The sequence below is a fragment of the Taudactylus pleione genome, unplaced genomic scaffold (assembly GCF_031769625.1).
Source record: "Taudactylus pleione unplaced genomic scaffold, aTauple2 ptg000495l, whole genome shotgun sequence".
In the NCBI taxonomy this organism is placed as follows: domain Eukaryota; kingdom Metazoa; phylum Chordata; class Amphibia; order Anura; family Myobatrachidae; genus Taudactylus; species Taudactylus pleione.
The window spans coordinates 1,747,235-1,773,954 of NW_028284897.1; the positions used below are offsets into that span (position 1 = coordinate 1,747,235).

At 45.2% G+C, this 26,720-nt stretch overlaps 1 pseudogene; it reads left to right on the forward strand.

Annotated features, from left to right (window-relative positions):
• Window positions 1-125: 125 nt before the first annotated feature.
• On the forward strand, window positions 126-26,048 carry LOC148502511 (uncharacterized; annotated as a pseudogene).
• The last annotated feature ends 672 nt before the right edge of the window (window positions 26,049-26,720 follow it).

Below are 26,720 nucleotides of genomic sequence, written 5' to 3' on the forward strand. Positions count from 1 at the left end.
CCCAGTGTGCAAAAGAGACGGAGGCGGCGGCCATTTTCCCGAGGCCCAAATCACTTCATGAAGAACAACGGGTGACTATAGATCCCCTTCAGTGTTTGTTCCCTGGAAGTGACGTAGTAGTGAGGGCGGAAGTGACGTTACACGCCCATACAGTCTCTCTATCATTCCCAACGACTGCAGATACAGGAAGCAGCAATTGTTGTGTTTGGCAGGAGGTAATTATGTTATTATTCTATAGGCTGAGCAGACTCTTGTGTCACTTTACTGTAGTACAGATGGAGCTGACTCTGGTGCTGCATTGTCATTGTGCAGGAGGGTTGCACTCAAGTCTCCTCTATTTGTATGATACATGTGGTGCAGACTCAGTTGTTACTATAATACAGGTGGTGCAGACCCTGTTGTTACTATAATACAGGTGGCGCAGACCCCTTTGTTACTATAATTCAGGTGGCGCAGACCCCATTGTTCCTATAATACAGGTGGCGCAGACCCCATTGTTACTATAATACAGGTGGCGCAGACCCCATTGTTACTATTATGCAGGTGGTGCAGACCCCGTTGTTACTATAATACAGATGGCACAGACTCCGTTGTTCCTATAATACAGGTGGCACAGACCCCGTTGCTGTTATAATACAGATGGTGCAGACCTTGCTTGGTAACTGATTGCTCTGATGCCTAGGGATAGGGATTATAAAATGGGTCAGCGGAATTTGGTAAATATATGGAATTCTCCTGAACGGCTCAGCTCACTGCAGCGCCCCCTGCCTCTGTAGAACTGTCAGTGCACGTCCTTATTTGGGGATGCGTGACTTAGGGATGGACATCGGAAGCCAACCATCAAATGTTTGAAACTTACGATGTGAAGGTAACTAACCATCGCATCAAAAGAATTCAATGGTAAAACTATATGATATGCACATACGCAATAATAACTGCAGCTTGGTAGGCAGGGGGTGGGATTGGGGGCGGGGTCTGGAGTAACAACATAATACTGTGTACTCTCTAATGTGCGGATTCAGACCCGCTCGCGAGCGCAGGAAGCTCGCAAGCTGGTCGATGGTGCAGAATTGCGCATGCGCACTACGGAGGGAGCTCCGTCATGCGCATGCGCGAGACCCGAATAACGACGGCCAAGCCGTCGTTATGGGTCTCGCACCAAGGGGGGCGTGCTGTCGATGGTGAGTGACAGCACGTCCCCTTTGGTGGGGGTGCCGGGGGCGTGGCTGCCAGTTTGAGGCGTTCCCATGGGAACGCCTACCGTCTGAGTCCGGCCCCACTGACATCAGTAGTGATGTCAGTGGGAGTGATTTTGGCTCTGATAGAGCCAAAATCACTCCAGGGCTTGCGGTCACCGAGACCCTACTGCAGGGTCTCGTCGCAAGCCCGATGGTCGCGATGGTCTTGACCATCGCGACCATCATCATGGACGCTCGCATAAGCTGTGGGTGGTAACCCACAGCTATGCGAGCGTCCATGAGGCCGCTCCAAGTTGAGGGAGGAGGGCCCTGATTCAGAGCGAGCGCTCTGGTCAGAGCGTTCAGCTCTGAATCAGGCCCTCAGTCTTTGCATATAAATGAAGGGACATAAATAAGTGAACAAGAAACCAGTGACTTACAGTACAATACAATGCAGGACAAGGGTTATACACATTGCTGCATTAGTGATCAGAGTACTCAGATACACAACAAGGCGTGTTAGGTGCTCTAGTGGGGAGTGAGAGGTATATGTAAGTATAAGTAAGTAGAAGCACAAGAGGGATGAGGGCCCTGCTCGTCAGAGCTTACATTCTAATGGCTGTCCCTGCGTTATGCTGCTGGGACTGTAGGGTACACTACATACCCAGGATGAACCCATGAAGATTCCCTGATGCTGGCAGCAGACAAGGAGCCAGGGGAGGCATAGCTATTAGCAATTCAAAAAAACAAGCCACCACCGGAACACCACTGAATGATTACCACCCGATGGTGACAAACAATCGAAGGCCGCCATCGAATGGTAAAAAGCACTACCATAAAAACAAACATTGATGGTGAGTAAACATCGGATGTCAGTGTCCATCCCTAGTGTGACAGGCAGAAATTACAGCCTCCTTGTATGAAGCTGCTCAGGGCAGAATGGAGCCTGGGAGCCCTGCTCGGAGCCAGCTCTACTCCTTGGCGTGATCTGCATACACGGTGGGGATACATGCATCCTCACCACTACCGTGCCTTCTCTATCACTGCACATTGTGACCAGATCTGTGGGTTGGGTTACCACCTTTTCATTTTATGGGCAAAAACAGCACTTTATATGCTATAAAGGCCCCTCGTGCTCTTTTATATGACTTAGAGCCCCCTTGTGCCCCTTTATAAGTCTCAGCGGACAATCGCACCCCTTCATATGCCTCAAAGCCCCCTTATGCCGCTATATGCCAGCCAAGAGGCCACACGTGCCTTTATATACCTCCAGAGCGCTCTCACACCCCTTTTTATGCCTATGAACCCACTTGCACCCCTTTATATTGGTGGCCTGCAAGTGTGACTAAGTGATATGCAGCTGACATCGATAAACAGGAAGAGGTGCCAGTATGGAGCTACAGTACGTTAGCATGCCATTCTGGGTGCTCAAACAGAGCTAGAGTATGTTTGCCATCTATTCTGGATGCCAGAATGGAGTTTTAAGTGCATTAGCAATCCGTTCCCGGTGCTGGATTAGAGCTCTGATACCCTTAACCAACCATGGTGGAGGGAGCTCTGAGTATATTAGCCAGGTGTTTGGGCTGCCAGATTGGAGGTCTGAGTACGTTAGCCATCAATTCTAGACCCAGAGTAGGGCTACAAGAACCTTGGCTATCCCTTTAAGCTGCCCTAATTAGGTTTCCCAGTATCTCAGCCATCCATTCTGGGTGCCGGTATGGGGCTCTAAGTTGCCGAGCCGTTCATTCCAGCTGCTGGAATAGGTGTTGGAGCAGTAGTTCTATCTGTTTGAGAACAGGTGTTAGGTTACTAATTCCATCTCTTCCAGCTCCCGGAATAGGTGTCCCAGTACCATGGTTGTAACTAGAGCTTTGTGGCCCCACAGTAACATCTTGAAGGGGCCCCTGCAAAACACTCACACCCAGAGGGAGGGCATCTGCATACAAGACAATAACAAGTCATCATTTACTCTGCCCTCAATACTTAAACACTGGGGGGCAACATCATCATATCTAGTGAGGGAGCTATTAACCCTCTCACCAAGGAAAACTCAGGCCAGCCTTGGTTACCAAGTCACTAATAAAGAGGTGCACGTGGGAGTGTCGGTGTAAGCCCCTATACACGAATCAGGTCCACTTCCTCAGGCGATTGCATCAAGTATGTGTTGTGGAGGTCCAGGACTCTTGGCCACGAGAGGACTATTGGTGTAACCTCCAGCAATGCCGTGTGGTGGTCACTGAGCAGCCCTATGAAGCTGGGCCAGAGGAACTTCTGAGAAACACTGACCTAGACTCTATGGCTCTGGGAATGAGGGGATTAGTGGTCACTCAGTGTACTCTTACATTTATATAGGCAACACAATAGCGTAGTGGACAGCATTTCTACTCTGCTCTGTGGTCGTGAATTTAATTCCCAACCAAGGTCCTGTATTTGTGGATTCTGTATGTTCTCCCCCTGTTTGCATTGGTTTCTTCCACTCCAAAGAGACACTGGTAGGTTAGTTGACTTCTTTCATAAATACCCCTAGTGTGTGTGTATGGGCTGTCCATGTGGTAGGAAATGTAGATTGTAAGCTCCCCTGGGGCAGGGATAGATGTGACTAAATATTCCCTGTAAAGCGCTGGGTAATATGTGCGCACTACATAAATGACTGGTAAGAAATTGCTTCTAATAATTATATTTATTTCTAGATTTCTCTGCAGTGAGTCGTCAGATCCTTGTTGATAGAAATCACGTGAGAGTGAGATGTGTCCTGTATAAATCACTGATCACCGACGATGGACAAGGACAGGAGTCAGATGACTGAGAGGATACTAAATCTCACCCTGGAGATAATCTTCCTGCTGACTGGGGAGGTGAGAGGGTCTGGGAGTGTCACAGTGACATCACTTATATCTATAGTAATAATACAGGGACATGACTGGGGAGGTGAGGGGATCTGGGAGTGTCACAGTGACGTCACTTATATCTATAGTAATAATACAGGGACATGACTGGGGAGGTGAGAGGATCTGGGAGTGTCACAGTGACATCACTTATATCTATAGTAATAATACAGGGACATGACTGCGGAGGTGAGAGGATCTGGGAGTGTCACAGTGACATCACTTATATCTATAGTAATAATACAGTACAGGGACATGACTGGGGAGGTGAGAGGATCTGGGAGTGTCACAGTGACATCACATATCTATAGTAATAATACAGGGACATGACTGGGGAGGTGAGAGGATCTGGGAGTGTCACAGTGACATCACATATCTATAGTAGTAATACAGGGACATGACTGGGGTGGTGTAGGGATCTGGGAGTGTCACAGTGACATCACTTATATCTATAGTAATAATACAGGGACATGACTGGGGAGGTGAGGGGGATCTGGGAGTGTCACAGTGACATCACATATCTATAGTAATAATACAGGGACATGACTGGGGAGGTGAGAGGGTCTGGGAGTGTCACAGTGACATCACTTATATCTATAGTAATAATACAGGGACATGACTGGGGAGGGGAGGGGATCTGGGAGTGTCACAGTGACATCACTTATATCTATAGTAATAATACAGGGACATGACTGCGGAGGTGAGGGGATCTGGGGGTGTCACAGTGACATTACTTATATCTATAGTAATAATACAGGGACATGACTGTGGAGGTGAGAGGATCTGGGAGTGTCACAGTGACATTACTTATATCTATAGTAATAATACAGGGACATGACTGGGGAGGGGAGGGGATCTGGGAGTGTCACAGTGACATCACTTATATCTATAGTAATAATACAGGGACATGACTGGGGAGGTGAGGGTCTGGGAGTGTCACAGTGACATCACTTATATCTATAGTAATAATACAGGGACATGACTGGGGAGGTGAGAGGATCTGGGAGTGTCACAGTGACATCACATATCTATAGTAGTAATACAGGGACATGACTGGGGTGGTGTAGGGATCTGGGAGTGTCACAGTGACATCACTTATATCTATAGTAATAATACAGGGACATGACTGGGGAGGTGAGAGGATCTGGGAGTGTCACAGTGACATCACATATCTATAGTAGTAATACAGGGACATGACTGGGGAGGTGAGAGGATCTGGGAGTGTCATAGTGACATCACATATCTATAGTAGTAATACAGGGACATGACTGGGGAGGTGAGGGGATCTGGGAGTGTCACAGTGACATCACATATCTATAGTAATAATACAGGGACATGACTGGGGAGGTGAGGGGATCTGGGAGTGTCACAGTGACATCACTTATATCTATAGTAATAATACAGGGACATGACTGGGGAGGTGAGGGGATCTGGGAGTGTCACAGTGACATCACATATCTATAGTAATAATACAGGGACATGACTGGGGAGGTGAGGGTCTGGGAGTGTCACAGTGACATCACTTATATCTATAGTAATAATACAGCGGCATGACTGGGGAGGTGAGGAGATCTGGGAGTGTCACAGTGACATCACTTATATCTATAGTAATAATACAGGGACATGACTGGGGAGGTGAGGGGATCTGGGAGTGTCACAGTGACATCACTTATATCTATAGTAATAATACAGGGACATGACTGGGGAAGTGAGGGGATCTGGGAGTGTCACAGTGACATCACATATCTATAGTAATAATACAGGGACAGGACTGGGGAGGTGAGAGGATCTGGGAGTGTCACAGTGACATCACTTATATCTATAGTAACAATACAGGGACAGGACTGGGGAGGTGAGAGGATCTGGGAGTGTCACAGTGACATCACTTATATCTATAGTAATAATACAGGGACATGACTGGGGAGGTGAGGGGATCTGGGAGTGTCACAGTGACATCACTTATATCTATTGTAATAATACAGGGAGATATGGTATCAGTGCCTCGGTCCTCACAGGAGCTGGAATATATCACATTGCTCACAGTATCTAGTTTTGTTTCTTTTCTATCACTGAAATGAATATGGCAGGAGATGTGCTGTATTCTGTCCACTTTCCTATATACAGTTACAGATAGGATAGGGGTTTTATTTGTAAGACTGACCCTTCTTGCATATTATGCGCTGATGACATTAAACAGCTCCATGAGTATAATTTTCCCCTTTTATTGATGTCTCCCCCCATACACAGGGTTACACAGTAGTGAAAAAGACATCCGGTGAGTGTGAGACACCCAGCAGCCGTCCCCATGTGTCAGGAGGACTGAGCAGGACCCAGAGCCCCATCATGGTGCCTCCATCTCACTCACTGATACATGAGAGAGACAATGACCAGAAGATCCTGGAGCTCACCAACAAGATCATTCATCTGCTGACTGGAGAGGTGATAGCTGGGAATGGGACATTATACAGTAACACCAGGGGATGTGTCTGGGTGATGACTGGAGAGGTGACTGCTGGGAATGGGACATTATACAGTAACACCAGGGGATGTGTCTGGGTGATGACTGGAGAGGTGACTGCTGGGAATGGGACATTATACAGTAACACCAGGGGATGTGTCTGGGTGATGACTGGAGAGGTGACTGCTGGGAATGGGACATTATACAGTAACACCAGAGGATGTGTCTGGGTGATGACTGGAGAGGTGACTGCTGGGAATGGGACATTATACAGTAACACCAGAGGATGTGTCTGGGTGATGACTGGAGAGGTGACTGCTGGGAATGGGACATTATACAGTAACACCAGAGGATGTGTCTGGGTGATGACTGGAGAGGTGACTGCTGGGAATGGGACATTACACAGTAACACCAGGGGATGTGTCTGGGGGATAACTATCATTGTGTATGTCAAGTTCCTATAAAGTGTCAGGATGTCACTGTCTCATGTCTCCATACAGGAGGGGAAGTATATAGAGGAACACAGGGGTCTGTACAAGGACGTGATGATGGAGAATCACTGGCCCCTCACATCACTGGGTAAGAGGAGAATGCAATTTATTGTACAGAGGAGAGCAGGTATGGGGGCCTCCTATATACACATCACCTGATAATCACATATATACAATGTACTCAGTCACTGTGTTCTACAGATGGACCCAGTAACAGAAATACCCCAGAGAGATGTCCCCGTCCTCTATATTCACAGGATTGTACAGAGGAGAATCACAGGACCCCAGAGGAGCATCAGGTAATATAGGCTCTTCCCAATGACCACAAAAAACAAAGTGACTTTTCACTAATTGACCTGTATTTATTACTTATTCTGCATCTACGATATTTTAACATGCTGATATTATACTATTTATTCTCAAATAATGTACTCAGACATTATTAAGGTGTTATTTTATTGTTTTCTGTGAAATTTAGAGTAAAGATCTGACTGATATGAAGGCAGAAGATATAGAGCGAGAAGAAAAGACGTATATGACAGAAATGAAGGTAGAAGATATAGACAGAGAAGAAGAAATGCATGTGACTTATATTAAAGCTATAGAGGAAGAAGAAAAGATGTATGTGACTTATACGAAGGCAGAAGATACAGAGGGAGAAGAAGAGACGTATGTGACTGATATGAAGGCAGAAGATATAGAGGGAGAAGAAGACACGTATGTGACTGATATGAAGGCAGAAGTTACAGAGGAAGAAGAAGACACGTATGTGACTGATATGAAGGCAGAAGAACAGACGTATGTGACTGATATAAAGGTAGAAGATATAAATGGAGAAGAAGAGACGTATGTGACTGATTTTAAGACAGAAGCTACAGAGGGAGAAGAAGAGATAAATGTGTCTGATATGAAGACAGAAGATACAGAGGGAGAAGAAGAGATGTATGTGGCTGATGATAATAAAGCAGAACATACAGAGGGAGAAGAGATGTATGCAAGAGAAGATCAGCAGTGTAAGGAGGAGGAAATCCCTACAGATATCAGCACAGGTTAGTAATAAACACTTATTTTTTTGCAGAAAAAAGTCACATATTCGCTTTGCTCAGTCACTACAGCAATCTCTTCTACACAATCCTCTTCCAGTACCAACTAAAGAGGGAAAAGTATCTGGACAGTGAGGAGTCAGGAGCCATCAGCCCCTATTATACTCCCTGCTCTCCCCCTCACATCATGTCACTGTGTGTTACCAGCCCAGAGATCTGACCAGTCTCCTCCCCACACTCTCTGGTGTATCTCATACATCAGGAGCCATCAACCCATATGAGATTCTTTCTCCCCCTCACATCATGTCACTGTGTGTTACCAGCCCAGCGATCTTACCAGTCTCCTCCCCACACTCTCTGGTGTATCTCATACATCAGGAGCCATCAGCCCCTATTATACTCCTGCTCTCCCCCTCACATCATGTCACTGTGTGTTACCAGCCCAGATATCTGACCAGTCTCCTCCACACACTCTCTGGTGTATCTCATACATCAGGAGCCATCAGTCCCTATTATACTCCTGCTCTCCCCCTCACATCATATCACTGTGTGTTACCAGCCCAGAGATCTGACCAGTCTCCTCCCCACACTCTCTGGTGTATCTCATACATCAGGAGCCATCAGCCCCTATTATACTCCTGCTCTCCTCCTCACATCATGTGTTACCAGCCCAGAGATCTGACCAGTCTCCTCCCCACACTCTCTGGTGTATCTCATACATCAGTAGAAGGGATGTCAGCTTTATCGTACCTGTGTTCAGGGCCGTAAAGAGCTGCGCTGAATCCCAGTGGGGGGCATTGGCTAATCACTGGAGGTGTGGCCATGACCCCTTAGGGTTTAAAAAGGAACATTTTTGCAGTGCCGCGTAGTGGTGCGCTGAGAGCCCCTCAGCTCTGCGCAAAGCCTGGTGGAGGCACGATTAGTGTGATCGCCCACCAATCCCCCCCAACAGGCAAGAGGCTATTCAGTGTGTGGTGGGCTGATGTGAGGTAAGAGGGAGCGGAGGGGGTGGGGCCGAGCCTGAGCCAGGCCCCTCCAGCAAGCCCGGGTCTGGGTAATTAGTACCCGGTCTCACCCCTCTGCCCCCATACCTGTGTTCTACCACATGTGAGATTATCCTCTTGAATAATAATACCTTACTAGTTCATTCTTTATATGTGTATACTAATACTTCAATACTAAAGCTGAATAAAACTTACCACACATCTAAAGATTATCTGTCCAACCAGCCAACTAGTTGATTGGTTGGAATGAAAGTCTGGTAACGTATGGGAGTAAATGATGATCAGCAATTTGCTCCTAAATGCCAGAAAACAGATGAAAATGGCCGTCAGTTATGTTTGATCTAAACAATTTGTTCAAACAACAGTTTTTGTCCATTTTCCGGCGTTTGTGAGCAAATAACTAATTGTTATTTGCTTTCATACTTTACCAGATTTTCATTCCAACCAATCAACTAGTTGGCTGGTTGGACAGATAATCTTTAGATGTGTGGCCAGTTTAAGAGGCGTGACTTTATATTGCATTCTAGTGTAGCAGAGTTAGTGCACATTTTGTGATGTTTTTACAAAATGTGCACCAACCCTCCACTGTATTAGAGGGCTGCCAGAATTGTGCCCCCGCTTATATACCGTGACCATCATCTAATATTAGAGACTAGTGTAAAACATCAGCAATAAGGTCAAAATGGCCGCAAGAGGATTTCCTATGACTCCACCTTAATAGAGTTGCCATGTTCTAGATATGGAGGTCTTAGGACTCCGGATATACGTTTTAAAACAAAGTATTTACACTGGTATCTAATTTTAGATGATGATCACAGTGTAGAAGAACTTAGGCTTGTTATTATTGTATATAACCCTGAGGAAGTCATACAGACCACACTGGTGGTCAGGACGAAACGCGTTGTGAAGACTGATGGAGGTTGTGTCAGTGTCTATTATCTGCAGTCTTTTAGAAAGATTTTTCAGATAAGTGATTCATAGGGCTCGATTCAATTGATCGAAAAGTAAATAGTGCCTGGAGGGAGCTCCCGGCGCTATTCAATTCTGCGCCGTTAGGTCAGGGAATGCCCCTTCTCCCACCCCTTGTGCCTTAAACAGGGTGTTTAGTAACGAGAACGGTCATTCTCCGACTAAACTTCCCGGCACGTGCTGTTTTCTCAGCACTAAGGGCAGAAAACAGCAGTAGCGCGTAGACTTTTGTCGGATTTCTTCTCGCATCCCAGGAAGGGTGAGAGAAGAAATCATTATCCGGGCTTTGCAGCGCGCTGAATTGAATAGCTTCGGGAGCTAATTTCCGGAGCTATTCAATTCACGTTGAATTGAATCGAGCTCATATATTTTAATCATAGTACGTTTGGATTTATCTTGTTTTTCCAGTTATATTGGCTGCACTAGAATGGATATTTTCACCATTTTTGTGAGATGATCATGTGACCTGTTTATTTTTGGGACGGGACCATGTGGTTATTACACATTCTCCTTTGGATGTGTTGTTGATTTTATGTGGACAATATTGCACAAATATATAGAGACACACTATTGCACAAATATATAGAGACACACACACATATAGTAATGTATGTGAGGCTTTGTCTTTTTGGGACATCGCAAGACAACTGCAGATGGAGTAAGAAGGCGCTTATTAATTATCTTGGAAGAGTAAAGCTTGATTCTCTATAGCCCTGAGGATGTTGTATTATACAATGAAACGCGTAAGGAATAGTGCACATGCTGGAGGGTCCTCTTATTCTGGATGAGGATTTAGGTTTCCTGAATCCAGAAAGATCTTTTTTCTGCTATTTTGTTCTTTATTATTGTATATTATTTATAAGACAGCACAAAGTGCTCACAGGACCATACAAACAGGGTAAACAAAAAAAAACCATGTCATTGGGATATTTCCCGTAAGGACAGAAGAAAGGATCCTTTTTGGGGGCACACTGTTTTAATGATTGCAGAAAAAAATAATAAATAAAAATGATAGGTAATATCTCCATGTATTAAGATTAAAAAATGTCCGATTTAAAATAAGTATTAAATGTAGTATATTTTGTAAGGGATATCAATACTTGCCGTAGTCTGAGAAATGGCGAAAATATTTAACGCATATATATGAAAACGGGTAAATACCTATAAAAGTCAATGGTTCTAGAATAATAAATGATGATCGAAGAGGCTGGTAGAGAATTTTTAGATGCTTAGAATATATGGAAAATTTTGGGGAAAGAGGGCCTGGCCTGCACACCCTAGCTCTAATGGGATGTGTTACCTAGTTGAGACTTATTACAACAAAGAAAAAAGAGAAACCAGATGCACCCGAAACCACGCTGGGGGGGGGTTGGGGGTGCCCCGTGCCCTAGACATGAACCCCTATAGTGTTAGGGACTTACCCGATGAGGTTTATTTTGACGATGGTGGGTAAGCTCATATATTTGGCCTAATTTCTGCCAAAAACCTCATATATTATGCATAATTATTAATGGTTGTATGGTGCATCTGGTTTCTCTTTTTTTTTTTTTTAATATATGGAAAATACCAGAATATATTAAGATTAGAGCAGCATGTCAAAGTTTGACAGATAAATACAAATGAAAGATCTAATTTACTCCCAGATTTAGTATAAAATACAATTGAGCAGCTGGATCTGCTCAAGGCTTGGCAAAAAAAATAATTTAAACACATGAAGTTTCTGCAGCCCATAAATTGTAACGTTTGTAGCTGATAATTGACAATGGCCCGTATTCTATTTGAGGTGAAAAGTCCAGACTTTTCACCTGCTGGACTTTTCGCCTCCTTCACCTGTTTTCCTGGCGGAAAAGTATCGCGCGCGTTCCTGCTATTCCCCATATTCAATTCCAAAGTAGGCGAAATTGGGAACCGGCGAAACTGGGATCCGCGAAATAAAAAATGGGAATTTCCGGGAATTAATCCTAGGACCCCCTAAAGATGTCCAGACATGGGGGATCACTATGGGTACCCCCGTTTTTGCCTGCAGAAAAAAGTCGGGTTTTTAAATAGCCGCGGCAGGTACATAAATGCGGCTTTGAAGAAGGTTAAAAAAAATAACTATGCCCATCACATTTGGGGTACTTGAAAATGGGTGCATGCATATTTTTAAGTCCCGTAAATGATTTTTAAAAATTCAGCAAAAATGCACCTCCCGCAATGAAGAAAACACCTGCCGCATATAAGGGAACCCCTCTGGACTCCATTCCGCTAATTTAGAAATGTGATTCCTATTTCTTTTTTTTTTTAAACCAAAAATTTTAATAAATTTTTTGGGGTGTCCCTATTTTTTTTTAAACTTAACACAGATTATTTTTAGGGACTATTCCCAGGGGTGCAGGCTATTTTTTTTTTAAACCTGCACCCTTAGACCCCATTTGTACACTTTTTTTCGCCTGCTAAAGGCGAGCGATAAATTATCCCCGTTTTTTTACATTGACTTTTCGCACCGGCGATAAGTCAGTGAAATTGAATACGGGCATAATGGAAATAGGCAAAAATTACAGACTTTTCGCCCCATTTTGAATATGGCCCTATGTGTATTATGTAATCGCAGCCCTGTGATGATAGGAGAGGTGCTGTCCTGAAGTAGGAGTTGAAAGGTGTAGTTCCAATACCTATGTCCCGCTTCTGCTTTCATACCATGTGCAAGCAGTGAACGGGAGGAGGAGAGAGCGGGTCATAGGATTGAAGTCACAGGAGGAGGAGAGAAGTCACTTATGGTGCAGGGCGAGTGTAGCTGTGAGCACCGATATCCAGGAGCATGGAGGGAAAGGCAAAGGGCCTGATTCAGCTGCGGAAGTAGTTACTATTGCAGCTGCTAACATGATAGCAGTTGTGAAGCTTTATTATGGTAATGATGCAGGAGGCATCCATTTGTTCTGCATGCATTACTTTTCCAAGCATAGTCCAAGGATGCAGCATCGGATCATCTGCGATCACATTGGCTGGCCTTGCTGACCATGGGGTCAGGCAAACCACGCAGATGCTCAAAAGAGACCTGGCCTCTCCAATCCTTCCCACACCGTGGTGACACTCCTTAATATCGGGAAAACAGAGGCCGTTGCTGCCGCAGACTGTTAATCATTGACAGTCTGCTGCCAAACTCCGTCCAACAGACGTGTACTGCACATTTGCATTATGGGTCTGGCGCATGCGCATATTCCTGATCCTTGGGAGTCTGTGATCAGGCTCAAAGTACCTGATCGGGTTGTGCTATATATGCTGCAACCCATGTGCCCCATGGGGCAGGTTGGAGGTCCCACCACTCACTGCTGGGATCACCCCATGTGTAGGGGCCGGTTGGAGGTCCCACCGCTCACTGCTGGGATCACCCCATGTGTAGCGACATGTGTTTCGCTTAAAAATATTTTTTTAATTTACAATCATTAAGTTATTTCTTCCATACAGCTCCACAGGGCGACAATGGGGTGTAGGTGGTACTTGGAGGACCAGACACCAACAGCAAAGTTTTTTTCTATAACAGGATGCTCCAGTCCTTCCCCCTATGCCCCGCCCAAATCCCAAAGGCAACTCAGTTTCTTTGGTGTCCAGCAGAAGCTGGATCACCGTTATACAGTGGGGCTGTTATAAGGCCAAGCTTTATTTTTATTATTTCTTCTTTGGGGTCCTTGGGGTCCACAGCCATTACGTTGGGGTATGAATCCCGGTCACCAAACAGTTAACACAAACGAGCTCTCTGCTCCCAGGATGCACCGGGGTTCCTCCTCATATACCCCACCCCCTGCCTCAGGTAGCCAGTTCTTCCTGTTTGGTGTGTACAACACATAGACAGTGGGACTGCAGGAGCAGTCCTGCAGACGAGTAAAAAAGAAAAGAGAGTTCTACTCTCTGTCTCAGCGGGTGGTCCGAGCTGTCCTGGAAGCAGCCTCGTGCCTGACCGGAGACGCACCGGCCACGCGCTGCAACTACCTTCCCCGGCGCCGCACCGCTAGCCTTGGCTGGGCTTCGGCAGGGGCTCTCATGCCCTGGACCGCACCCGGATCAAGGGGATGGCGGTTAAGCAGGTGGTTGCGGCAGCCGCTGACGCCGGGACCACGTGGCGGTCCTGCCTCCGGTGGTGAGACTGGCCGGAGGCGCGCTGCAGTCGGGAGGCATACGGCTTGTTTCCTACACTAGACCGCCGGGATATGATGTTCCTGACCAGCCGGGGCTTGTGGCAGGGGCCAGGTCAGTTTACCGGGCAGGTCCAAGCAGCATAGGGGAGGTATGCTTCCCCAGCGGCCCCTCCCCCAATCCACATGCTAGTTCAGTACTCTGGCACAGTGATTGTGGGTTGCTCCTCCCAGCCTCCATATAAGGCAGCCAGCGTGTATGTCAGTTGCTCTCTGATCGCTGCTGCTGCAGGACGCTGGGCAGTCTCCCTGTTTACCTTTCCTACTGCTACTTCAGGTTTTACAGGGCTCTATCCTACCTAAGCCTAGGCTGATTGTTGGTAGTGAGAGCTTATATGCGTATGACTCATAGAAGTGTTTATGCATGACATGTGATTGTTGTCTATATGGATACTGTAATTCCTGTATACTGTCACTCTCTCCCCTTCCCTTGCTATGGGTGTGTGGGTTGAGAGTAGAACGCAGCACATATACACTCAGAACCATTGGCATAGTGTTATGTGTAAGGAGTCTGAGGGTCAGGTGGCGGGAGCCCCGTTGCTGATATCCTGTATAGCCTGCAAGGCAGGATTGTCCCCACAGGACTTTCTACAAAATGGGCTTTGTGGGAACTGCTTTAGACAGCCACCACACCAATTAACTCTGCCTGTTACAGGCCCTGAGCCACCTTGGGCATCATTTTCTTAGGTTATGGCTCAGGTGGCGGAGCGGCTGGCTGCTCCGGTACCACCAGTGTGGGGTTTGCCTCAGCAGATGCATCCTATGCCCATGATGTGGCCGCCTTGGATGGACCCTGGTGCTGGTAAGGTTATGGCATCCTCGGGGGTTTTTCAGCCTCAGGCTGTCAAACCAAAGCAGCCTAAATCTAGGTGCCATTTGCCTTCTCGCATGGGTGAGTACTCCAGTACCTCCTCCGAGGAGAAATAGGCACAGGACTCTTCACAGGAGTCTAGCTGTAAGGACCTGGTGCTGGTAAGGTTATGGCATTGACTTGGATGGATCCTGGTGCTGAAAAGATTATGGCATCCTCGGGGGTTTTTCAGCCTCAGGCTGTCAAACCAAAGCAGCCTAAATCTAGGTGCCATTTGCCTTCTCGCATGGGTGAGTACTCCAGTGCCTCCTCCGAGGAGAAATAGGCACAGGACTCTTCACAGGAGTCTAGCTCCGAGGAGGGTGATGATCATTTCCCAGTAGCCGATGTCCCCTTTCTAATAAGGGCTGTAAAATCAGTGTTAAATATCGAAGAAGGGGATCCTCCGCTTAGGAAGGCCCCCTGTTTAAGCGCCAGAAGGTGGTTAACGCAGAATTCCCAAAGTCTGAACATTTGTCAGAACTTATGGAGGAAGCGTGGGTCTGTCCAGATAAGAAAATCCATTCTTCTAAAAGAATGGCGCTTCTATATCCTTTTCCAGCAGAGGACTGTGCCAGGTGGTAGAATCCACCGTCAGTTGAGGCACATGTGGCGCAGCTGATTAAACGTACCACACTGTTAATCCCAGCGGCTTCGCTGAAGGAAGCCACGGATTGGAGACTTGTCTCAAATCAATTTTCTCACTGACAGGAACGGCCACCCGCCCAGCTATGGCCACTGCCTGGGTAGCAAGAGCTATTGAGGAGTGGGCCAAAACTTTAACGGAGTCTTTACCAGATGCCTCTAAGAAGCAACTGGATATGATCTCCTTTATTAGAGAAGGGGCCTCTTATTTGGCGGATGCCGCCTTGGATGCAGGGATCCTTTCCACCAGGGTTTCTGCGGAGTCCGTGGTGGCATGTAGGATTCTCTGGTTAAAGGATTGGAAGGCAGATGCCGGGTCCAAAAAGGCCCTTCCATTCACAGGGGGTGTTCTCTTTGGTCCAGAATTGGACAAAATTGTATCCTCCATGGCAGCCTCAAAGACGGCAGGTTTGCCATCAGCAACCTCGTCTAAACTGAGAGGGGCGTCCTTTTGGGGGTTTTGGCCGCAGGGCAAGGCCAAGGGTCAGCCCTCAGTGAGATTTCCACCAAAAAAGGCAGGACCCAGGAAGCCTTGGCAGAACAAACGTCCAGGATCTAGGGTCCAGGATAAACCAGTGGCCTGATGGGACGGGCCTCCCCCTGGGGGATCCCAGAGTGGGGGGCCGACTGCTTCGGTTCTCGGGCGCCCTGGCACCTCACGATGGAGGATGCCTGGGTTCGAGGAATTGTCTCCCGAGGGTACGCCCTGATGTTTTGGAGGACTCCTCCTCAAAGGTTTTTTTGTGTAAACCCACAGGAGGGTTCAGAAAGAGCTTTGGCCCTTCAGAAAGCAATTCTTGTCTTACTAGCATCGGAGGTAGTGATTCCGGTGCCAGAGAATCAGTTCCGAGAGGGGTTTTACTCCAATCTGTTCTTGGTTCAAAAGCCGAACGGGTCGTACTGGCCTATTCTGAATCTGAGAGAGCTCAACACATTTGTTCGAGCCCCCGGGTTCAGGATGGAAACATTGCAATCGATTGTGTTTGCAATGGAGCAGGGGAACTATATGGTATCCTTAGATATACAGGATGCCTACCTCCACATAACAATCACACAGGCTCATCAAAAATGTCTTCGTTTTGCGGTAGGAGGGGAACATTTTCAGTTCCAGGCCCTACCTTTTGGCCTGTCCACAGCCCCTTGGGTATTCACCAAGGTGATGGCGGTGATGATGGCATGCCTCAGACGCCAAGGCATCAGGATTTTGCCTTACATGGACGACCTCCTGTTGCTAGGGCAGTCCCCGCAGCAGTTACAGGATCATTTGAGGCTGACAGTATCATGTCTGTACAGTCACGGCTGGATCATAAACTGGCAAAAGTAGTTACCCTGTCCGGTAAAACAGTTGTGTCATTTGGGAGCAAGATTGGACTTCGTGGTGCAGAAAATATATCTGCTGGAGGAGAAGATTCTTGCCTTACAATCACGAATATGCAGGTTGCTTCGCAACAGGCAGATATCTGTTCTAGTGGCCATGCAAGTCCTGGGGTCGATGGTGGCAACCTTCAGGATGGTGGAATATGCTCAATTCCACTCCAGACCTCTGCAGCAATTAATTCTGTCTCACTGGGACAAGGATCATCGCACGATCAGGTCTCAGTTGCTGCGTCTCTCTCCAGAGCTGCGGTTGTCCCTGTCCTGGTGGTTGCAGACAAAGCATCTCAGGCAGGGTCACCCCTTTTGGGTGTCGGATTGGACATTGGTCAAAACCAACGCCAGTCTTCAAGGTTGGGGGGCGATGACGGGGTCACACACTTTCCAAGGAAAGTGGTCAGTGGCGGAAAGCCGGCTACCGATAAACATCCTGGAACTAAGAGCTATATTCAAAGCTTTAGTGCAGGCTCAGGAAATCTTAAAGGGCAGGCCGGTGCAGATACAGTCGGAACAATCGCACCGCGGCTGCCTACCTACATCATCAAGGGGGCACAAGGAGTTGGGCTGTCTTGGCAGAGGTATCAAAAATCTTGGTCTGGGCAGAGACTCGTCTTCCCACGATATCTGCTGTGTTCATTCCGGGGATTCTGAATTGGGAGGCCGACTTTCTCAGTCGGCAGGAGCTAAATGCAGGAGAGTTGGCCCTACATCCACAGGTTTTTTGGAATCTTGTGGACAGGTGGGGTCTACCAGAAATAGATCTGATGGCATCAAGAAGGAACAACAAGGTTCCCAGGTACGGATCCTGGACAAGAGATCCGAGAGCTGAGTTTGTAGATGCACTGACAGTAAAGTGGCGTTACAAGCTGGTATATCTGTTCCCCCCCATTTGCTCTTCTTCCCAGAGTGGTCAGACAGATCAAACAAGAGGGCAGCACCGTGATATTAATAGCTCCGACGTGGCCGAGACAGCACTGGTTCACAGATCTACGGTCTCTCTCCATAGACACTCCATGGCCTCTGCCATTGAGACCGTATTTGTTGCTGCAGGGTCCCTGCTGGTACCCGGATCTTCATCGGCTATCGTTGACGACATGGCTCTTGAGGAAGAAGGGGTTTTCCGAGTCTGTTATATGGGCGATGCTGAAGGCACGGAAACCATCTTCAGCCCGTATATACTATAAAATTTGGCATACTTTCTTTCAGTGGTGTGAACTGAAAGGGTAAGACCCACAGAAATTTCTGATATCCAGAGTGCTTGATTTTCTTCAAAGCGGTCTGGAAAAAGGGCTCCGCCTGGCCTCTTTGAGAGTACAGGTGTCTGCTCTTTCAGTCTGGTTCCAACATAAAATTGCTCTGAGACCAGATATAAAGACCTTTTTTCAGGGGGTGTTGAGGTTTCAGCCTCCCTCCGTTTCCCTGGTTGTTCCGTGGGACTTGACTCTAGTTCTGAAGGGTTTACAGGCTCCTCCGTTCGAGCCTTTAAATTCAGTAGACATCAAGTGGCTAACAGCAAAGACGGTATTTCTTCTTGCTATGGCATCTGCACGTAGAGTGTCGGATTTAGCTGCGCTTTCCTTCCGTGAGCTGTTCTTGATATTTCATCAAGATAGAGCAGTACTACGTACTAGGGAGGGTTACCTTCCGAAAGTGGTGTCTAAATTTCCTATTAATGAAGAAATAGTAGTTCCAGCATTTCAGGGCTCTAGTCTCTCACCAGGTGAGGCTTCCCTGGATGTGGTCCGTGCATTGAGAATTTATGTGAGACGCACAAGCAAATGGATTGTGTTTCTGTTTGTTGTTGGTTTTTTGAGTTGTAATTATTTAGTTATTTTCTTCTATTTTTGAGATATTGTCTATTTGTTCTTGTAATTCTGTTTCTTTGTAGCCCTTTTGGATAATTAGTTTTCTTCATTTCTCTGCAATGTTCAATGAAGATGTGGTCACCTGTACAGTTTTGTCTTAAGCATTGGAATTGTCCTTCTGGAATATTTACCCATTGTCTATGGTAATTACTGTTGTATGCCAACATATTGTTTCCATTCACTTTCTTGATATGGGGTCTTGTTTGGATACTGTTTTCTTTTATGTGAATTTCAAGATCCAGGAATACCACCATATCTGTGCTGTAGGTGGTTGTGAACTCCAGATTTAGAGAATTCCTGTTCATATAAATAAGAAATTCCTTCAGCTCTTCATGGGACCTGTGGCCGGAGGCTGGCCACACGTGAATCATGGCCGCGGCTCTGAAAGGGTTAACCCCCTGTGCTGCGGCGCCATTTTTAAATGTAACAATAGGTGCTAGGCGCTCTGTATTTAAATGTTTTAACGGTGCTAAGTGCTGGGTGAGTATTAAAATGTATTTATATAGTCTTCCGCGGCCCGGACCTCCTCTGATGACCGAGGCAGTATTAACCCCTCGTTGCACGGTGTCAGGGGGGAGGTTGTAAGGAGCCATTGAGTGCTTCATGCTGGGGATGGGAGCTTAGCTCCCCGGTGGCACAGCTACACAGCAAGGCTGCAGTGCTGTGTGCTGACTGCCTGGAGCCGTAAGCACAGCTCCCTGGGCTCCAGGGCAGCAGGAAGCCGCTGCAGCCAGGACAAGTGTCCCAGACTGCAGGGCTAAGCACTGCATGCAGGGGGGACCAGGCTAGCCGTCTCCCTCCATGGCGCTGATTAACCCCTGGTGCACGGTATCACGGGGCACTGTGCGCTGACGCTGGGGGTTGGCGGCCTACCTCCCGGCGCCCCAGATCCACGGCTCAGCGTGGATGCCAGTTAACCCTTGATGTGCTGCACCGATGGGAGGACTGCGGCAGCTGCACGCTGGGGGTCGGTACCCCAGTACGGAGGAGAAGCCGAGGGGGCTGTGTGCCAGCTACTGGGGACCGGTGCGCTGTCCCAGGAGTCAACGGTGCCACCAGCCCCAGGAGCTCCAGAGGCTGCGACTAACAAGTGGGGGTGGGAGCGCTGGGGGACCAGGCAAGCAAGCTTCTGGTAACCCCCGGTACTGAGAGAGCCCCAGCCCTGAGCTCAGTCTGCAAGAGTTCCGGGCTAGGAAAGCCCAGCGCTTAGCCCAGAGTATACAAAAACAAATGGGTTTAAATGAAAATGTCTTTAAACTGTATGTGCAGCACTGAGCTGGGCTCACAGAACCCAAGCTGCAGTGATTAGAGCCTGATGGGGGGCACAGGCACAGAGTGCATATGTGTACAATATAAACATTTATTTTAACGGTATATACTTAATGTATGATTTTAAATGTATTATTTAAGGAAAATTGCACTTACCTTTGATTTCCCTGGTTGGCCAGGGATTCCAGAGTTCTCAGAGGGCTGCTGGATCCTCCAGCCCCTTCCAGAGCAATAAATGTGCCACCTATGCAGCCTAATGCCTGGAAGTGGTATGAGGATGTGCATAGGAAGCTGGCTAATGCAGCCAGATAATTGTTCTCAGTGAGCTCCAAAAGAGCTTCCCCTCTGTGGCCAGGAAACCATGCCTAGGGACCCTGCTTGTCCACCTCTGGAGCTCGGATTCAGGCAGGGGTGGCAGGCTTGGTCCCTTAGCAGATTCCTGGAAGACGGTTTTGGGGGTAAACCTCCCCTGGCCCTAGATGAGCCGACTCCTGGGTGGCGACTAAAACACCAGGTAGGCTCAGGCACAGGGGAGTGATCACTCCTCCTTGTCCATAGGGGACAATGTTAAATGTGCATGTGGCCAGCACATGCACAGGACATGTACTTAAGGTGATTGGCTGGAAACCACAGGGTGGACTTACCCCCTGTGGTAATGTGTATTTGAGTGGCATAAAAGAAGGCTGCATACCTGGTAAAAATGTGAAACCTTGTATATCTTTGGAATATCAAGACTGCTGTATCATCTATGTATACTATACCCCTGTAAAGCTAAAGGGAAGATCTTTTTCAAGTCTGTGAGCAATAAACATCTTTGCCGTACAACTGCATCTGAATCTTGCGACCAACAGAATTGCAAAAAGTGCTATTCTGTTCTCCAGCTGTTCTTTATTGATCCAAATGTCTCCAAAGCTCAAACCCATTGCCAGCTACCCTGCAGAGTCTGGTCCTTTGCGTGGGATAAGGAGGAATCAGCCGACACCAATCAGGGGGTGTGGCCGCAGCTAGCTAACGCATACGCAGCAGAAGCGGTTCCAGGTGCCGGAGGTAGGAGTCTGAGTGTACATAAGGAAAAGCGGTTCCAAACGACAATGGTGGGAGTTCGGTGGTGGCAGTTATATACCCACCCACTGCGCAGTGGTTGGAGTCAGTGACAAGCGGTCACTGATGGTAAGCAGGGATCCCTGATACCCCAAGGTCCAGTAATCTGTGATCGGGAGTAGAGGCTGCAGCCATCTGGTCACAGGACCAATTCTAGACGAAAAACAGATGGTCTATATACTTTACCTATTCACTATTTTATCTATGTAGATAATGCAATGATACCAGCATCTATGCTTTTTATTGTATTTCATGAGGCTTATATAAGCTAGAAGTTCTTATAGTCTTGAATCATTTTTTTTTTATATATATTTTCTATCTTTGTATATTCTTATTAAATTTATATTATTCATTTGCAATCATGGGTGCTTCCTGATTTCTCACTGCCCTACCATATGTATGGTACTCTGTAATGCTGGCACACCCATGCTTGCCTCCGGTACTGCGCCCGGTGACCTTCAATTACCTCTCCCAGTCAGGAGAGGCATAAATATATAGCATCTATATATAGCAGCACTCAGGACGACTACTAAAATAGATATACTGTGACAGAAGCACCGGTAAAGTGCTAAATGGCAAATATATTTCTCCAAGGTTTCTGACCCATGTATTTTAAACCCTCAGGATTAGTGCCTGAAGCTGTGAGATAAGCTGTGTCAGGTTTGGCTCTTGTACTACTTTTAAATACTATGCCTATGCTTGTGGTGAGGGAAATAGACCCTACCACTTTGAGAGGGGGAATCTGTTTCGTGCTAGGATTTTTATATTTTCCATTTTATACTGCACAATAAAAACTAGCTGAGGCTAGCTTGTAGGAAAATCCTGGACTCATGTACTGTTTCCTAACTGCTGTGTGTTTGCAGGTTGCATCTACCCCAGGAGTGGGACCTCCTGCCCCAATCTTATTACAATAGGTAGAGCTATATAACTAGACAGATAAAGTTATTTATATATATATATATATATATATATATATATATATATATATATACATACAGATTCGGAGGTATAGGCGGCACTTATCCAGACTTGTAATAAGTATAGAATACGTCCATTATTTCCAACGTTTTGGAAGGAGTACCTCCATCTTAAGATGGAGGTACTCCCTCTGAAAAGTTGAAAATAAAGGACGTATTTTATACTTATTACAAGTCTGGATAAGTGCCGCCTATACCCCCGAATCTGTATATTGAGTGGGCAGACACTCTAGGAGGGCACCACAGCAAGATATATGATTGAAACCACACAGAGTGCCAGCCTCGCAGGGTTCGTTTATCTTTATTAGTACAGTTTTCATCTTTTTTTTTACTTTTTGTGGGACTAGCACTACTCCTCATTTTACCTAGCCGCTGTTTTTTCCCCTATAGACTAATATACAATTTTCTATTAAATTTATATATAGGATATATTACATCCTTAATCAATTAGTATTTTGTACGTTTTTTATTAGCACTAAGGAATTTTTTCTGCCTTTTGTGTCAATAGTGAGGGATAGATCTATCACCCTTTGCCTAGAACTTGGGAACCGGGTGAAAGTTCCCCCTTGGGCATTATCTAGGGCTGGCCGGCTCCTGGGATAGTAAAATGAGCCTAGAGTTCTAGGGTTCTGATCTATTTAGTAAGGTTTGTTTCTTCTCCTATATTATGTGTATGAGTGTGAACGGTAGAAGCCCAGAGTGTTCTGCATGATGTTGTACTAAGCACAAATCTCTGGGAATAGGGGTGAGAATAATATTAATTAATGATGCCTTTTCTGTGGGATACTTGGATAACTATTTTATTTCTACCAGGTGGAGAGAATACAAGGAAGACCTCGGAGGGACATCTTGTTTTGTCTCCAGATTTTAAATTAGAAGATAACCACACACAAGGATCTCTGGAAGAAAATTACATAACCCTAAATATACATCCATCACTTCTTAGTGCAGATATACCATCTGATCCCTCTATTTTTGAAGAATGTACTTCTGGTTACTCACATATTGTTGCACATAGTACAGATCATAGCAGTGATACAGTCACTTCTGATTGTGGAAAATGTTTTACTCCCAAATCAGCTCTTGTTAGACATCAGATAAGTCACACAGGTGAGAAACTATTTCCATGTTCTGAGTGTGGGAAATGTTTTACAAAGAAATCAAATCTTGTTATACATCAGAGAATTCACACAGGTGAGAAACCATTTCTATGTTCTGAGTGTGAGAAATGTTTTACAAAGAAATCAAATCTTGTTATACATCAGAGAATTCACACAGGTGAGAAACCATTTCTATGTTCTGAGTGTGGGAAATGTTTTACAAAGAAATCAAATCTTATTTCACATCATAGAAGTCACACAGGTGAGAAACCATTTCCATGTTCTGAGTGTGGGAAATGTTTTACAGAGAAATCATCTCTTGTCACACATGTGAGAAGTCACACAAGTGAAAAACCATTTCCATGTTCTGAGTGTGGGAAATGTTTTACACAGAAATCACATCTTGTTATACATGAGAGAAGTCACACAGGTGATAATCCATTTCCATGTACTGAGTGTGGGAAAATTTTTCCAAGCAAATCAGAGCTTATTGCACATCAGAGAAGTCACAGGTGAGAAACCATTTTCATGTTCTGAGTGTGGGAAATGTTTTACACAGAAATTAAGTCTTGTTACACATCAGAGAAGTCACACAGGTGAGAAACCATTTATTCTAATCAAGTATTAACCAATTTGGTATGAAAGGAATAAGTGCTAAAGCTCCCGTTCTCCATTCCTATAAATGGAGGAGAATCTAATAGTGGTTATAATTCTCGATCGAATCCTTACCATATAGTGTGTTCCAACACTTGAAACGCTTCCACCACGTGGTGGAGCACCGGAAATACATCATCTAAAGTGAGTCTTCGGCATCGAGCATTTTGTGAACACGTGGATCGTTCCGCTCACGTGATGTCCACACGCCTGGAATGTATCATGCATGTGTGGGGCTTCATGCCCATCAAGTCACATGGGCAGTATGGGGGGAAGACCTTCCATCTATTTAGACAGGATGGGTAATGTACTTAGGAGACAACACTTTTCTATAAGAAATGGGATAGATAATAAAAACCTCCCACATTAAAATGACATCACCATGGTTTAACAGTTTAAATACACTGAATAACATCACCAATTTAATAAACATTTAAATGATATATAAAAGGAGAATACATTTGTCATAGTGAATTCCATATCTACTATAGAGAAAAATCATCTAGTATTACATACGATTACATAAATACTTATAAATATGAGTAAAAAATATTTAAAAAAAAAACGTAAGAAGCCGATAAGATAATTCATGAATTTAAAAAAACCATTTGAGCTCAAAATCGCTGTTTCACCCTAAAGGTTCCAGGGTCCTCAGCTCATATATGGTTTTCATTTCCGTTTTGGCTAGACATATCTGATTTTTATTATTCTCCAGTTTCCCTCAACTTTTTTAATACCTATAATATGTTTGATACCTGCCGTAGAACATGCATATTTTAATTTAAAATGTTTAGTGTGTGATTTTAGTACCCTCTTTTAATACTCCTCATGTTCCCCCATCTATCTTTTAATTTCCTTTTTTGTTTTTCAAATATATTGGAGATTACAAGTGCATTCTATAATGTATATACAATTAGTGCTTTCACAGGTAATGAAATCCTGTATTTTAAAAACCTGTCGTGGTTGTTGATTAATAGGTCTCTTACATTTTTGATGTTGATGGGTCCTACATGGGATGCACTTTCCACATCGATGGAATCCAGTGGTTTTTATTCTATTGCGCCTTTTTTCTGGGATTGCACTTTTCACAATTTTATTTTTCATATTTTGCGCTTTTCTTTATGTGAAAGCAGGTACAGGGGTAATATCTTTTAAAAGGTTAAAATATGCCAATGTTTTTTAAAAATCTGTTCTACTGAATGATACTGATTGTTGAAAGTGGACACGAAAGGGAGTCTTGGATGATTATTCTGCGATTGTGGTTTTCTGCATTCCAGCAAATTTCTCTGGGGGATTTTTTTCATCTCTTCAATATTGTCTTCAATTGATTTTGTATCATATCTTTTTACAATGAACTTATTTTTGAGTTCTGCTTGTTGGAATACATTTTCGTTGGTACAATTTCTTCTAATTCTCTGAACCTGGCCCTTTGGGACATTTTTTAGCAACCTCGGGTGATGATTACTGGTGGTGTATATGTAGGCGTTACTGTCAGTTTGTTAACTATCATTTTTGGTGTTTAATTTATCTCCTTTATAAATTAAGTCTGAAAAATTCATCTCATATTTATTCTTGTTAAAAACTAAATTAATATTAAAGAGAGTTTTTTAAAATGTCACAAACTAAAAGAAGGTTGTCCTCTGTCCCGTTCCAGATAAAAAATATAAACATCGATATATCTAACCCATAAAACTGTATATTGTGAATAAAATCATTATTTTCCCATATTGTTGACTCCTCCCACCATCCCATAAATAAATTGGCATAAGATTGTGCAAAAGGGTGCCCATAGCAGTCCCCCTAAGTTGTAAATAGAACTGTCCATCAAACCAGAAATAGCCATTTTGTAAAATGTATAAAATGGCTTCTTTAATAAAATTTATCTTTTTATCATTAAAAAGAGGATTCTTTCTCAATGCATATTCTACACCCTTAACTCCTGCCTCATGGTCAATAATGGTGTACAATGCACTTACATCTGCTGTAAACAAGAAGCTTCTTCCATAAGGTTAATTCCCTATATTTTTCTAATTACATCCATTGTATCCTTTACATAGGATTTCAGTTTGATAACTTCTGGTTGTAAAAATGAATCGAAGAAGTGTGATAGGGTAGAGGAAACTAAGTCAGTTCCCGCAATGGGGCGTCCCGGTGGGTTTTGTTGATCCTTATGTATCTTTGGTAAGATATAAATTACTGGGAGAACTGGATCTTACTTAATTACATATTTGGATTCTTGTTCACTTATCTCATCATTTACTGATCTTTGTATCATGATTTTTATATATTAAATTTTTTCACTGGGATTTCTGTTTAGAAGTTTGTCTCTACATCGGACCCATGCACACAATAGTGGTTGACCTGACCCTCCCACAGAATTGCTAAACTTCCTGCACGCAGTAAGAGCTCAGGCTGCATCTTCCATCGCAGGGGCTTAATTATTAATGTACCTGTAATGGCCGAACGGTCACTTCCTGTCAATCAATGTGCAATGAGACTGCGTGCTCACTGTGATCGGTATCCAATCGCATTGGGCAGTTTGCGCGGGTGCACTGCCACTCATACGCATGCGCAGTGCAAAACAACTGGGTGCGTGCAAATTCGCATCTGTGTCCTTTGCTGAATCAGGCCCATAGTGTGTTGTAAACAAACAGTGAAGGGTTAAAATGTGTTATAAAATTTTAA